The sequence below is a fragment of the Erpetoichthys calabaricus genome, chromosome 7 (genome assembly GCF_900747795.2).
Source record: "Erpetoichthys calabaricus chromosome 7, fErpCal1.3, whole genome shotgun sequence".
Classification (NCBI taxonomy): domain Eukaryota; kingdom Metazoa; phylum Chordata; class Cladistia; order Polypteriformes; family Polypteridae; genus Erpetoichthys; species Erpetoichthys calabaricus.
In genome coordinates, this window is record NC_041400.2 from 197,840,614 (window position 1) to 197,856,343 (window position 15,730).

A 15,730-nucleotide genomic window follows, 5' to 3' on the forward strand; every position below is an offset into this window, starting at 1 on the left:
GCCCTGCCACCAAGGAGTTTTTTGACCACCTCGGTGACCTCAGTCCCAGAGATGGGGGAGCCCACCTCCGAGTCCCCAGGCTCTGCTTCCTCATTGGAAGGCATGTTAATGGGATTGAGGAGGTCTTCAAAGTATTCCCCCCACCGACCCACAACGTCCCGAGTCGAGGTCAGCAGCGCACCATCCCCACCATATACAGTGTTGACACTGCACTGCTTCCCCTTCCTGAGACGCCGGACGGTGGACCAGAATCTCCTCGAAGCCGTCCGAAAGTCGTTCTCCATGGCCTCCCCAAACTCTTCCCACGCCCGAGTTTTTCCCTCAGCAACCACCAAAGCCGCATTCCGCTTGGCCTGCTGGTACCTATCAGCTGCCTCCAGGGTCCCGCAGGACAAAAGGGTCCGGTAGGACTCCTTCTTCAGCTTGACGGCATCCCTCACCACCGGTGTCCACCAACGGGTTTGGGGATTGCCACCACGACAGGCACCGACTACCTTACGGCCACAGCTCCGGTCAGCCGCCTCAACAATAGAGGCACGGAACATGGCCCATTCGGACTCAATGTCCCCCACCTCCCTCAGGACATGGTCAAAGTTCTGCCGGAGGTGGGAGTTGATGCTACTTCTGACAGGGGGCTCTGCCAGACGTTCCCAGCAGACCCTCACAACACGTTTGGGCCTACCAGGCCTGACCGGCATCCTCCCCCACCATTGAAGCCCACTCTCCACCAGGTGGTGATCGGTTGACAGCTCCGCCCCCTCTTCACCCGAGTGTCCAAGACATGTGGCCGCAGGTCAGACAACACGACCACAAAGTCGATCATCGAACTGAGGCCTACGGTGTCCTGGTGCCAAGTGCACATATGAACACCCCTATGCTTGAACATGGTGTTCGTTATGGACAATCCGTGATGAGCACAGAAGTCCAATAACAAAACACCGCTCGGGTTCAGATCGGGGGGGCCATTCCTCCCAATCACGCCCTTCCAGGTCTCACTGAGCATTGAAGTCTCCCAGCAGTATGAGGGAGTCCCCAGAAGGTGTGCCCTCTAGCACCCCCTCCAAGGACTCCAAAAAGAGTGGGTACTCTGAACTGCTGTTCAGTGCATACGCACAAACAACAGTTAGGACCTGAAGGCGGAGGGAGGCTACCCTCTCATCTACCAGGGTAAACCCCAATGTACAGGCACCAAGTCGGGGGGCAATAAGTATGCCCACACCCGCTTGGCACCTCTCACCGGGGGCAACTCCAGAGTGGTAGAGAGTCCAGCCCCTCTCAAGGAGTCCACACTGTGCGTCGAGGTGAGCCCGACTATATCTAGCCGGAACCTCTCGACCTCACACACCAGCTCAGGCTCCGACATCTTCAGAGAGGTGACATTCCACGTCCCAAGAGCCAGCTTCTGTAGCCGAGGATCGGACCGCCAAGGTCCCCGCCTTCGGCCACCACCCAACTCACACTGCACCCGACCTCCTTGGCCCCTCTCATAGGTGGTGAGCCCATGGGAAGGACTTCTATTGTAATGTGACATAAAGAAAAAAACATTTATATAAAGTTATACCAAAGACCTACAATATTGTCATCTTATTTCTTACTGTAAAATTCTGTCCACCACAACTGCTGGTTCTTTCACCATACTTTTTTTTTTTTTTTAGGAGTGAGACATGTCGCGCTGCATTAGATTCCCGGTGTCCGTATTTTGAAAAATATGATCAGCTGTCTGCTGAGAGACTAAGTTACCGACAGGTCACAGGTGTCCTTATAGGTGGCGGCTGAGCATTACAGCTTCTCTTTTTTCTTTTCTTTAATGCAGGTGCCTTTTAAGCCAATTAGCCCTTTAATCCTCACCTCTGAGCCTGCGATCCAAACGTTCTAAATGGGAACATCTGCCGGTGGCGGAGCGCAGAGCGGCTCGACGAGAAGCGCGCACCGATCTACCCCGGCGTGCACAACGCGGTGTGTCTGACGCAAACCCGCCGCCACCGCCGCCGCCACCGCCGCTAATTAAAGTCCCGCTCCCTGATTACAAAGTGTTGCCGATCAAACAGAGGAATTAGCTGCCCTTTTGCGATTCATTTAGAATCAGACAAGCGGAGCTTCATTAGCACCCAAATGGCATCTCGGATTTTTTGTTCTAAATGCCACTTGATTGTAAATAAATGGATTAAATGCTAAGCCTTTTTTAGATTAAATTTAGCATGGCCATTGGATTTGTATTAAAATTAAAAAAAAATATGTTTATTTCACATGCCCATCGACTTTGTGGGGGGAAAAAGAAAGAAAAGCTGTTGGTTACTTTAGTGCAGTGGTCCTCAAACGCTGGCGAATTCTCGTTAATACAACCATGTGGGAATAATAAAAGAAATAAATAAATAAATCATATATACAGTGGTGTGAAAAACTATTTGCCCCCTTCCTGATTTCTTATTCTTTTGCATGTTTGTCACACAAAATGTTTCTGATCATCAAACACATTTAACCATTAGTCAAATATAACACAAGTAAACACAAAATGCAGTTTTTAAATGATGGTTTTTATTATTTAGGGAGAAAAAAATCCAAACCTACATGGCCCTGTGTGAAAAAGTAATTGCCCCCTTGTTAAAAAATAACCTAACTGTGGTGTATCTATCTATCTATCTATCTATCTATCTATCTATCTATCTATCTATCTATCTATCTATCTATCTATCTATCACACCTGAGTTCAATTTCCGTAGCCACCCCCAGGCCTGATTACTGCCACACCTGTTTCAATCAAGAAATCACTTAAATAGGAGCTGCCTGACACAGAGAAGTAGACCAAAAGCACCTCAAAAGCTAGACATCATGCCAAGATCCAAAGAAATTCAGGAACAAATGAGAACAGAAGTAATTGAGATCTATCAGTCTGGTAAAGGTTATAAAGCCATTTCTAAAGCTTTGGGACTCCAGCGAACCACAGTGAGAGCCATTATCCACAAATGGCAAAAACATGGAACAGTGATGAACCTTCCCAGGAGTGGCCGGCCGACCAAAATTACCCCAAGAGCGCAGAGACGACTCATCCGAGAGGTCACAAAAGACCCCAGGACAACGTCTAAAGAACTGCAGGCCTCACTTGCCTCAATTAAGGTCAGTGTTCACGACTCCACCATAAGAAAGAGACTGGGCAAAAACGGCCTGCATGGCAGATGTCCAACACGCAAACCACTGTTAAGCAAAAAGAACATTAGAGCTCGTCTCAATTTTGCTAAGAAACATCTCAATGATTGCCAAGACTTTTGGGAAAATACCTTGTGGACTGATGAGACAAAAGTTGAACTTTTTGGAAGGCAAATGTCCCGTTACATCTGGCGTAAAAGGAACACAGCATTTCAGAAAAAGAACATCATACCAACAGTAAAATATGGTGGTGGTAGTGTGATGGTCTGGGGTTGTTTTGCTGCTTCAGGACCTGGAAGGCTTGCTGTGATAGATGGAACCATGAATTCTACTGTCTACCAAAAAATCCTGAAGGAGAATGTCCGGCCATCTGTTCATCAACTCAAGCTGAAGCGATCTTGGGTGCTGCAACAGGACAATGACCCAAAACACACCAGCAAATCCACCTCTGAATGGCTGAAGAAAAGCAAAATGAAGACTTTGGAGTGGCCTAGTCAAAGTCCTGACCTGAATCCAATTGAGATGCTATGGCATGACCTTAAAAAGGCGGTTCATGCTAGAAAACCCTCAAATAAAGCTGAATTACAACAATTTTGCAAAGATGAGTGGGCCAAAATTCCTCCAGAGCGCTGTAAAAGACTCATTGCAAGTTATCGCAAACGCTTGATTGCAGTTATTGCTGCTAAGGGTGGCCCAACCAGTTATTAGGTTCAGGGGGCAATTACTTTTTCACACAGGGCCATGTAGGTTTGGATTTTTTTTTCTCCCTAAATAATAAAAACCACCATTTACAAACTGCATTTTGTGTTTACTTGTGTTATATTTGACTAATGGTTAAATGTGTTTGATGATCAGAAACATTTTGTGTGACAAACATGCAAAAGAATAAGAAATCAGGAAGGGGGCAAATAGTTTTTCACACCACTGTAGATATATAAACTGCTCAAAAAAATTGAAGGCACACTTTAAAAACACGTCAGATCTCAATGGGATCCTGCTGGCTCTCTCTACTGCTGATATGGTGAAGTGTTAGAAACAATAGGATGGAAATGAAATGATGAACCTACAGAGGGAGGGCTGAATACAAAGACACCCCGAAAATCAAAGGGAAAAAATGATGCGGCAGGCAGGCAGGCGAGTCCTTTGTGCCCAAATGTGATTGCAGTAACTCCAAATCGTCCATCAGTAGTTTGTATGCCCCCCCCGCCCCCCCCCCCACCAGGCCTGACAACATCCTAATGAGACGACAGATGGTGTCCTGAGGGATCTCCTCCCAGATCTGGACCAGGGCATCACTGAGCTCTCCTGGACAGGCTGAGGTATTGGACGGACCCAAACATAATGTCCCACCCAGAGATGTTCTATTCAGGCAAGTGAGTGTGTGTGTGGGGGGGCAGTCAATGGGATCAATTCCTTCATCCTCTCGCCACATGAGGCCGAGCATTGTTGTGCACCAGGATGAACCAGCATAGGGTCTGACCATGGGTCCAAGGATTTCCTCCCGATACCTAATGGCAGTGAAGGTGCCCACCATTGTCTAGCCCTGTAGAGGTCCCAACATGGATATGCCTCCCCAGACTGACCATCACTGACCCCCCCCCCCTCCCCCCCCCATCAAATCGCTCATGCTCAACGATGTTACAGGCAGCATAACGTTCCCCATGGCTTCTCCAGACCCTTTCACGTCTGTCACATGTGCTCTCATCTGTGAAAAGCACAGGGCGCCAGTGGGGGACCTGCCAATTCTAATATTCTATGGCAAATGCCAATCGAGCTCCACGGTGCCCACTAGAGGACATCAGGCCCCCTCATGAAGTCTGTTTCTGATTGTTTGGTCAGAGACATTCACACCAGTGGCCTGCTGGAGTTCATTTTGTAGGCTCTTCTATTGCTCATCCTGTTCCCCTTTGCCCAAAAGATCAGATACTGGTGGGTATATCTGCTGATGGGTTAAGAACCTTCTACGAGGGGCCCTGTTCAGCTCTCCTAGAGGAACTGCCTGCCTGCCTGTCTCCTGGAATCTCCTCCATGCCCTTAAGACTGTGCTGGGAGACACAGCAAACCTTCTGGCAATGGCACGTGGTATTGATGGAGAAGTCGGACTACCTGTGCCAGCTCAGGTTCAGGTATGGCCTCATGCTACCAGTAGTGATGCTGACTGTAGACAAATGGAAAACGAGTGACAAAACAGATGAGGAGGGAAAAATGTCAGTGGCCCCCCTCCAGCTGTTAAACCATTCATTCCTGTTTTGGGGGTCATCTCACTGTTGCCCCCCCCCCCCCCCCATAGTGCCCCAAAGCAGCTGAAACTGATGAACAAGCCCCTCTGCTGCTTCACTGAGCAGATCAACAGCCCCCAAGTGTCATTGACTTGATGTCATACTCTCATTATTAAGGGGACCAAGAACAGTATATATATTACATATACAGTATCAGGTACATCAACAGCTTTAGAATTTCTTAGGGGCTTTAGCCATAACTCCCACTGGGGTGACTGGTCCTCGTTTGGAGTTTCCCACAGTTGTGTGATGCCAGTCTGCCTTACATATTAGAGAGACTAACAGCACAAAGAAAGCTGCCCTCTTGAAGATCAGGGGCTGGCACTGGGTGGGGGGGGGGGGGGGGGGTGATGTTCTCAAAGATCAGGAGTTGAATTCCCGAGATCAGGGGCTAAAGCCCCCAAATGTTGTCATTGAGATACCCCTTGTGGGTGATCAGTGACTATCAATGGACAGAGCTGAGTCCATAATGGTGGGCACCACTGCTCTCCAGTATCTTGTGGCCGTCCTCATGTTGAGCAGGTGACTCAGGCGAGAAGAGGATCTGAATTCCACGTCGTCTTTAATGGACACCCAGTGCCGAGGCAGACCTATGGAGACGGCGTCAGTCGTGGACCACCAGGATTTCTGAACTCTTTCACGTGTGCCGCGTCAGTTCAGCACATCCTAAGCTCTCATCTCTAATTCACCCCGACTCCGCTTCCCGTCACACGTCAACACTGGAATGAAAACTATCATCTTCTGCGATAGCCTCTCAGAGCTTACTGGTGATCTTACTTTCATTTTGGGATTTCACTTTTTAATAAGTTATCATTCAGTCTTCACCTCACTGTCACTATGATGCCGCCCGTCGGGGTGCGACTGGCGAGGATGCCTTACTTGTGGACCTCATGAGTCTTCACAGGTGCAGATTTCAACTCCGATGAATACTTAGCTTTATAAAATGCATGTTAAGTTGGGGTCCCAAAAACAAATCTGGCATACGCCCCCCCCCCCTTAAAACATCTTGCTACACCCCTTGGTCCACATATAGCGCCTTTCTGCTGCATCAACATTTCTAAATGCAGTCACAGCTCTGACCTGTCAAGAAACATTCAGGTGAGAATCTAATATGGAAGTCGGAGCCATGCCGGACAGCACGGTGGGTCGGGCAGATAAAAAACATAAAGAAAAGGGGGGCGGCGGAGGGGGGGGGGTTAGGTGGAGCTCAGGGTCCTCCACAGGCGTCCCATCACAGAAGAGCTAACAGACGACCCTGATGAGGGTTACTTGTGTCCTCTACCACTTCCTGGGTTTTTCCAATACGTTGACTCTGTTCAGGGAGATGAATGTTTGTTGGAAGCCAACGATCTGAGGTTAGTAAAAGAATAATCAAGTATGGATTATGAAGATCATTTTTAATTGGATTTGCTGTTTGTACCTAATTTATTGGAATTTAAAGAAAGCATAAAGTTTCACTTGGCTATTGTTGGAAAATCTCCGTTTCAACTGAAATATCATCGCCACCCTCAACATTTCAGACGCCTCCCTACAGATTTCTTCCCCCAGCGCCAGCCCTCTCCGTCTCACTGTGTGGAATGAAAGGCACTATATAAGATAAAAATAAAATATTGTAGCCCCCTCAACTCGCCATCCAGCCTCAAAACGTCACCCCAGAGGTTGTTGAGCTGCACGTCGTCCTGAACGGCGCCTCCCAAAGGGTCGGTTACACAGTTGGGACAAAAACTCACAGTCATCTAAGCACTGGCATAGGGGGCGCCCCCACAACCCATCGGGGGTCTCCACACCCAAAGTGCTCCCTGATCGGCACAAAGCCAGTGTTAATAATCTTCTGCATTTTTTAGGCTGAACAAGACAAATGTGGGGCTTTATAAACTCCAGTAGAAAATATTGAAAGAGCGCAGGGAGCGAGATATACAGTAGGCAGAAACGCGAGTGGGCGGGGCGAGACGAGTGTCTGGGCGGGGCTAGAGATTTGAGTGGCAGCATTCTACATCCTTGAAATTGGGAGAATTCGAGAAAGGGGGCGGAGACTTTCTTTGGAAATGAATCAATTGGAAGTCCACGCAGGTGTGGGCGTGTCGCTGGGTTTAGTTGTTCAGTACATGGCAGTGATGTCATTCAGGAGGGCTTTAGCGGCTGATCTAAGACGCCAAACATCAGAGGGGGGACCTTTTAACAGGAATGTTGTGAAGCCCCTGATCTGTTTTATTCATCTTATCCTGCACCTTTAGTGGGTTAAACGATCTTTGATTTTCTTCACGAGTAATCCGAGTATAACTGGCAAATCTGCACAACTAGGCGCCTGGTTACTGGGATGATCCAGTGGTTGTGCTGCTCAGAGGACTTCAACTCCCAGCATGCAGCACAAGTGTGCTGGGGCGGACAGGAGATTGAATCGCAGAACTTGGTCTTTCACTGACTCCCCCAATTGTTTCACACATCGCCCAGCAGCCTGTTAATAAATCTCGATTTTCAGCATTTGAAACCTAAATGAAAGAAAACGTTGGGGTTTCCCCATGCCTCATTATTATTATGTTCACGCCACAATGGTTTCCCCCAAACTGTGAGAAATTGGAGAAGAAGAGCGCGGCTTCCGTTAAATGAACGGTTTCTGTCTTAAGCGGAAAGGCGGACAAGAATTTAAACAAATGATTAAATTGGGGAGGTCTCTCCAGTTAATTTGCATTACCAAAGTGCTGGAAACGCCGTCCTTCTCAGAGCCTCCCCACCTGGTTTGGACACGCGACTGTCACGTAGAGAAGCACAGGGACAAGCGGGGAATGTCTAAAGTGGGCGCTGATTTCCTCTACTGGCACCCTGTAATAATCAGAGGACTCATTTCAGTGGAATACTTGAAATTCAGGGATGATGAGACGCTCCCACGTCGTCCAAGACGGCGGCTGCTCTTCAGCCCGCTATTATTATCCACCTCTCAGTAATCAAGGATGAGCTAAAGAGGCCGACCTGATTGAACGGCCCGCTCCCTCCTCTGTTTCTTAAGACGCTTCTGCTTCAGTTCTCACTCGCTGGCACATCTTTGATCAGCGCACGCGTCAGCAGAGACTTACAGTTAGTTATTCATTTGGATAAGGGCCGGGGCAGACCCCATCTAAACTCCATCTTTAGAATTCGATTGTGGCGATCACACGGGAGACGTTCCGTTCTGTCACACCTTTATACGGTAGCTCTGTCTGCACGCCTGGGCACAAGCCATCAATGCGGAGACCCTTCAGAACTTGGTCTCGAAATGGCACGTGCCAATGTCTGTGCATTCTGCCTTGTGATGTTACTATGAGTTTAAGGCTTGTTTGATTGTGAAGTCTATTGCGAAAGGCGCTATATAAAATAAGGTGTAATTATTCACTTGATAACTCTGTGCAGTGCAAGGTCCAAAGTCTATCTATCCAATCTCTTTGAAGTCTATCCCTTAAATTATATAGTGCCTTTCATATCTAGTAATATATCTATGGATGATAAAGTGTCTTTCTTATCGATCTATGAATTATATAGTGCCTTTCATCTCTATCAGTCTATTCATCTATGGATTATACAGTGCCTTTCTTACCTATCTATCTATCTATCTATCTATCTATCTATCTATCTATCTATCTATCTATAAGAATTATATGGTGCCTTTCATACTGTATCTATCTGTCTATTGATTATGACCTTTCATATCTGTCTACAGTACACATTATATAGTAACTTATCTATCTATCTATCTATCTATCTATCTATCTATCTATCAATCTATCTATCTATCTATCTATCTAGCTATCTGTTATATAGCGCCTTTCACTCTATCTATCTATCTATCTATCTATCTATCTATCTATCTATCTATCTATCTATCTATCTATCTATCTATCTATCTATCTGTTATATAGCACCTTTCAATCTATCTATCTATCTATCTATCTATCTATCTATCTATCTATAAGAATTATATGGTGCCTTTCATACTGTATCTGTCTGTCTATTGATTATGACCTTTCATATCTGTCTACAGTACACATTATATAGTTCCTTATCTATCTATCTATCTATCTATCTATCTATCTATCTATCTATCTATCTATCGTATATTAGAATAGTTATTATAGTATAGTAGAATTATATGGTGCCTTTCATATGTATTTATCAATCTATCTATGGATTATACAGTGCCTTTCTTATCTATCTATCTATCTATCTATCTATCTATCTATCTATCTATCTATCTATCTATAAGAATTATATGGTGCCTTTCATACTGTATCTATCTGTCTATTGATTATGACCTTTCATATCTGTCTACAGTACACATTATATAGTTCCTTATCTATCTATCTATCTATCTATCTATCTATCTATCTATCTATCTATCTATCTATCTATCTATCTATCTATTGTATATTAGAATAGTTATTATAGTATAGTAGAATTATATGGTGCCTTTCATATCTATTTATCAATCTATCTAAGGATTATACAGTGCCTTTCTTATCTATCTATCTATCTATCTATCTATCTATCTATCTATCTATCTATCTATCTATCTATCTATCTAGCTGTTATATAGCTCCTTTCACTCTATCTATCTATCTATCTATCTATCTATCTATCTATCTATCTATCTATCTATCTATCTATCTATCTATCTATCTATCTACCTATCTATCGTATATTAGAATAGTTATTATAGTATAGTAGAATTATATGGTGCCTTTCATATGTATTTATCAATCTATCTATGGATTATACAGTGCCTTTCTTATCTATCTATCTATCTATCTATCTATCTATCTATCTATCTATCTATCTATCTATCTATCTATAAGAATTATATGGTGCCTTTCATACTGTATCTATCTGTCTATTGATTATGACCTTTCATATCTGTCTACAGTACACATTATATAGTTCCTTATCTATCTATCTATCTATCTATCTATCTATCTATCTATCTATCTATCTATCTATCTATCTAGCTGTTATATAGCTCCTTTCACTCTATCTATCTATCTATCTATCTATCTATCTATCTATCTATCTATCTATCTATCTATCTATCTATCTAGCTGTTATATAGCGCCTTTCTATCTATCTATCTATCTATCTATCTATCTATCTATCTATCTATCTATCTATCTATCTATCTATCTATCTGTTATATAGTGCCTTTCTATCTATCTATCTATCTATCTATCTATCTATCTATCTATCTATCTATCTATCTATCTGTTATATAGTGCCTTTCTATCTATCTATCTATCTATCTATCTATCTATCTATCTATCTATCTATCTATCTATCTATCTATCTATCTAGCTGTTATATAGCTCCTTTCACTCTATCTATCTATCTATCTATCTATCTATCTATCTATCTATCTATCTATCTATCTATCTAGCTGTTATATAGCGCCTTTCTATCTATCTATCTATCTATCTATCTATCTATCTATCTATCTATCTATCTATCTATCTATCTATCTATCTATCTATCTATCTGTTATATAGTGCCTTTCTATCTATCTATCTATCTATCTATCTATCTATCTATCTATCTATCTATCTATCTATCTATCTATCTATCTATCTATCTAATCTTTGTGTTAAATATTGCCTTTCTTGCCCATCTTTCTATCTATCTACTACAGCATATAGTGCTTTTGATATCTGTCTGTCCGTCCTTCCAGTTGTTCACCCCTTTGCCCGATGATAGGTGCCATGCAGGTTTGAGAGGTGCTATCCACTCGATTACTTCACACCTTATGGCTTTTAAAATTCTGCACTTGCATGAAGGCAACATCTGCTGCAGGTTAAGCTGATTTCTCAGTGGCTGGCTGCGCTCTGTTTTACTTTTCCAGTTTTTTGGATCAGTGGGTGTCTGCGTCATCATGATAACACATTTTGTGTATATAGTGCCTTGAACACGCACAAAGCATTAATGGTGTGGCTTCATGTTTCTTGCAATGTTATCTGTTCGCTGGCGTCCTGTCCAAGTGTTGCTCCTGCCTTATGCCCTGCGGTTGCTGAGATTGACTCCGGCTACCCACCTCCCCCCCTTCCCAAAGCCCCCCCCCCCCCCCCCCCCCCCCCCCCCAAATCCCTTCCCCGCATAAGCAGGTTCAGCAAGCGGTGGAAGTGAAGTTCGCTTGTCTCGTTCTTCATTTCGAGCGCAGACCTTTTCATTCCCCTCGGCTCCTCATTACATCCCGTGCTCCTGGAGATGGCCGTGACCGGGCAGTGTTGCTTGTCGGCTGTTCTGCCTGATCATCACATTTCGCCCGCTGAAATGTCGAGACGACAGCCCTTAAATTATAAGACTTTCACGAGGCGGCCGGCCGCCAAGGCGCACGCGCGTAATGTGAGGGGTTTCGCCGGGATTGCTCAGCTCTGGTATTCCTAATTTGTGGGCACAATCGTGATGACCGACCCGAATGAAACAGCAGGACCCGACAAAGAAGGACTTGCCGCTGTCACGTCTTATTCTTCCAGGTGCTTCATTAATGATTATTAATAAATGAAGCGCCTTCCCTCAGGACACCCGAGTGACGCCCCAGAGGCCCGTGCGCTTCAGTCCCCTTGTGATGTTTTTACTTCGCAACATTTTCATGATACTCGGTTACAGTGGAATGATGTAACCGGCGGATGAGTCCCCAATTGCGACAGCCGAAAACAACTGAGCCTGTGAGCTCAGCGGTGTGGGAAGTGCGGCTCACAAGTTCAGGGACGCCATTCCTGGTCCCGAGTGGACGGAGAGCCGGCCGGGCTGGAAAAGGGACAGCAGCGGCAGCAACGCATGCGCAAACAGATGACTTGCAGGGATCTTTTTTTTAGATCGTGACACGTTATATAGCGCCTTTCAGCATCGAATATAATCCCACAATGCTTTACAACTGTGATGCTAGTATTTGCGTGTGACCACGAGCAGGTGAGGTGACCGGAGGCGGCGGACACATTGCCATTTTATATAGCGTCTTTCACACTAAACTATTCCAAGATGCTCCACGCATACATTGCAGGACTTTTCACAGCTTCATTAATAAAATGTGTATGAGAGTAGCTGGAAATGGTCAAACAGGCGGCCTTTGGATCTTATATAGTGCCTTTGAGAACGAGCCATATTTCAAGACACTTTAAAGGGCCACTACAAAGGCTTTTATATGTATATAAAGCATGGGTGGTGCGGTCGGTGCTTCACTTTGGGCAAATATACAATTAATGGAGACAATAGAGCACACGTTTGAACACGTTTATATAGCGCCTTTAACAACATTCCAAGATTCTCTACACAAACAATATGGTGGCTTTCTCTTTTTATCATAAAATATATTGGCTAAGGAGTATGGTGATTCACTGAGAGTCACCTAGCGGTCATTGGACATGACCAAAAGTGACAGCCTTAACATTTCATATAGCGCCTTTCAGAGTGAGCCTTACACCAAGATACCTTTAAGGTTCACTACAGCACTCTTTCAAGGCGCGTGTGTCACGTTCTGTGCTTCACTCAGCGACAAACCTGAAATCAGCGACAGTGACAGAACGTTTGGCTTTCGAATTTTATATAGCGCCTTTCACAGCAAACATTCTTCCAAGCTGCCACTCACAGACATTTAAACAAATAGAATATGTGGCGGACTCCTTCACCGACTCGGGACCGCGCCTGAAATCAATGGAACTGGCTCGTTGGACAGACACCAAATTTTATATAGCGTCTTTTACAATAAAGATTATCCTAACACACGTGATTAAGTGGTTTTCACGTTTTTTTTCACGTTCACCCGGCTTACTGATTTGTTCACACGTGGACACCGAGGGACTCAATGGACGCGACTGAAGTCACAGCCTTATTCGTTTATTTAGCGTCCTTCACACCAAACGCCACTCCCTCTTCATATACATTACGATCGCTTATATTCTTGAAGATACAATGTGTGTGTGTTATAAGTTCAGTGTCTGTGGAGGACCACCTAGGGCTTGGTACAGATGACAGTACCGACAGCTTTATTCAATTATATAGCGCCTTTCACACTAAACGTTATTCCAAGAAGCTCTTCATCTTTTGGTCTTATATTTTGATAACGACAGCGACAGCTCAACATTTCACTCAGGACCATACAGAGAGTCACTGCAAAAGACCAAAGAGATACCCTTATCATTGTGTATAGCGCCTTTCACGCTAAAGATGGGTCCACAAGGCTCTTCACATACATGACTATTGTGTCAATATTTATACAAATGCGTGCATTATAAATGGAGAGTTTTCATTCAGGGAGATTCCGAGAGTCAGTGGAAGCGGCTGGACAGACGTCCGTATCAAAGTATATAGCGCCTTTCAGACTAAACTTCATTCCAAGACGCTCTACACAAGCATTACTCTTCTTTCTATATGAATAGATAGATAGATAGATAGATAGATAGATAGATAGATAGATAGATAGATAGATAGATAGATAGATAGATAGATAGATTATTAATATATAAGGTCAGTGTTTCATGCAGGGACACACAGGGAGTCATGTCTTCAATTATATAGCGTCTTTCACGTTAAACATTATTCCGAGTTGGTTATATGGTTCTTATAATTATGGACTGTGTACAGGAAGAATTCAGTGTTCCATGCAGGATCATATGGGGTCTCAGTACAGAGGATAACATGGAAGTCTTTATCAATGTATATATAATATAGCGCCTTTCACACTAAATATTATTCCACATTGCCCGTTCAATAAATTACTATTGTTTTATGAAATAAATAGAAACAAAGTTTGCTCTGAGTTCAGTGTTTCACGCAGGCCCATATAAAGAGTCCTGATGGCCTTATCTAAGTATATAGCGTCTTTCACACTAAAGATTTTTACAAGACGCTCTTCACACTTTACAGTTCTTTATATGTGATGCACTATCTGCCCAATAACACAAAGAGTACACCACACGTGTTTCGCTCTTATTTGTGCTCGTCAGCCGTACGCACTTCTGCATCCCCTTATGGGGGTTTGAACCTCATGTCTCTGGGCTCAGTTCTTGCAAACTCAGCGGACGTGACGGATACCTGACGACTGGCCGACCAACCACAAGCGTCACCTGGCAGGGGACCACACAAAGAATCACACTGCGAGTCCGACCTAAGAATATCTGTGTAGAAATTATATATATAAGGTGTGTGTGATGAGTTCAGTGGGGACATCTGAAAAGAGGCCTTTATCGATGTATATAGCGCCTTCCACACGTAACATTACATGCTCTTCTCATACATTACTATGGCTTTTATATTTATACATGATATGTGTGTGTGTGTGCTATAAGGTCAGCGTTTCACGCAGGGCCACACAGGGAGGCAGTACAAATAACTGAACAGCCTCATTTGATTATATAGCGCCTTTAACAGTAAACATTATTCCAAGAGATCTTCACTCTTTACCATTGTTCTTATTATTATATGAAGTGTGCTCATTATAAATTCAGTGCTTCACTCAGAATCACACGGGGGGGGGGGGGGGCAGTACAGATAATTAAACTGACAGCTTCTTCAATGTATATAGCACCTTTCACACTAACATTAGATGCTCCTCTCATACATTATATGGTTTTTATATTTATACACAATTTGTGTGTGTATGTATGTGTGTGTGTGTGTGTGTTATAAGGTCGGTGTTTCACACAGGACCACACATGGAGTCAGTGCAAATACTCCGTACCGATAGCCTTATTACATTATATAGCGCCTTTAACATTATTCCAAGAGATCCTCACCCTTTACCCGATTTCTTGCAATTATGTGAGGTGTGTGTCTCATAAATTGATTGTTTCACTTTGGGAGATTCATAGCCAGTGGAGATGACTGGACAGACGTCTTTATCTGCGTATATAGTGCCTTTCACCCTAATCGCACTCCTCATACAGTCCTATTGTTTTTGTATTTATACATGATACGTGTGTGATGATCTCGGTGTTTCATTCAGGACCACCAAAGGAGACAATGGCTTTGACTGAACTGGTATTGTTATGCTTGTATATAGCGCCTTTTGAGATGTGGCCCAAGTTTACGCTGCGTGAGTGTGGCGAGTCTTGTGGTTTCCGTAGGGCGGGCATTGAACCTGTGACCTTGGGCTTCACTGTCCGCTAGGGGGCACACCAAGGGGGACCTGTGCGGGGGAGGGGAAGGCTGGTTCCTGAGAAATGCCAGAGAGGGTGGGCGCTGTGCAGTGAGGGTGCCAGCTTGGGCGAGCGGGTCGGAGTCTCCGCTGAATTCCTACTAATGCCACCAAACACGAGCCACAAACACAGAAACAAAAGGCCTACAAGGCGCCCGCTACG

The 15,730-nt window shown here is 44.4% G+C and overlaps 1 protein-coding gene across 2 annotated transcripts in view; it reads right to left on the reverse strand.

Moving 5' to 3' along the window:
* Window positions 1-15,730, reverse strand: part of lingo2 (leucine rich repeat and Ig domain containing 2) — a 595,644-nt gene that overhangs the window by 31,839 nt on the left and 548,075 nt on the right. The window lies entirely within an intron of this gene.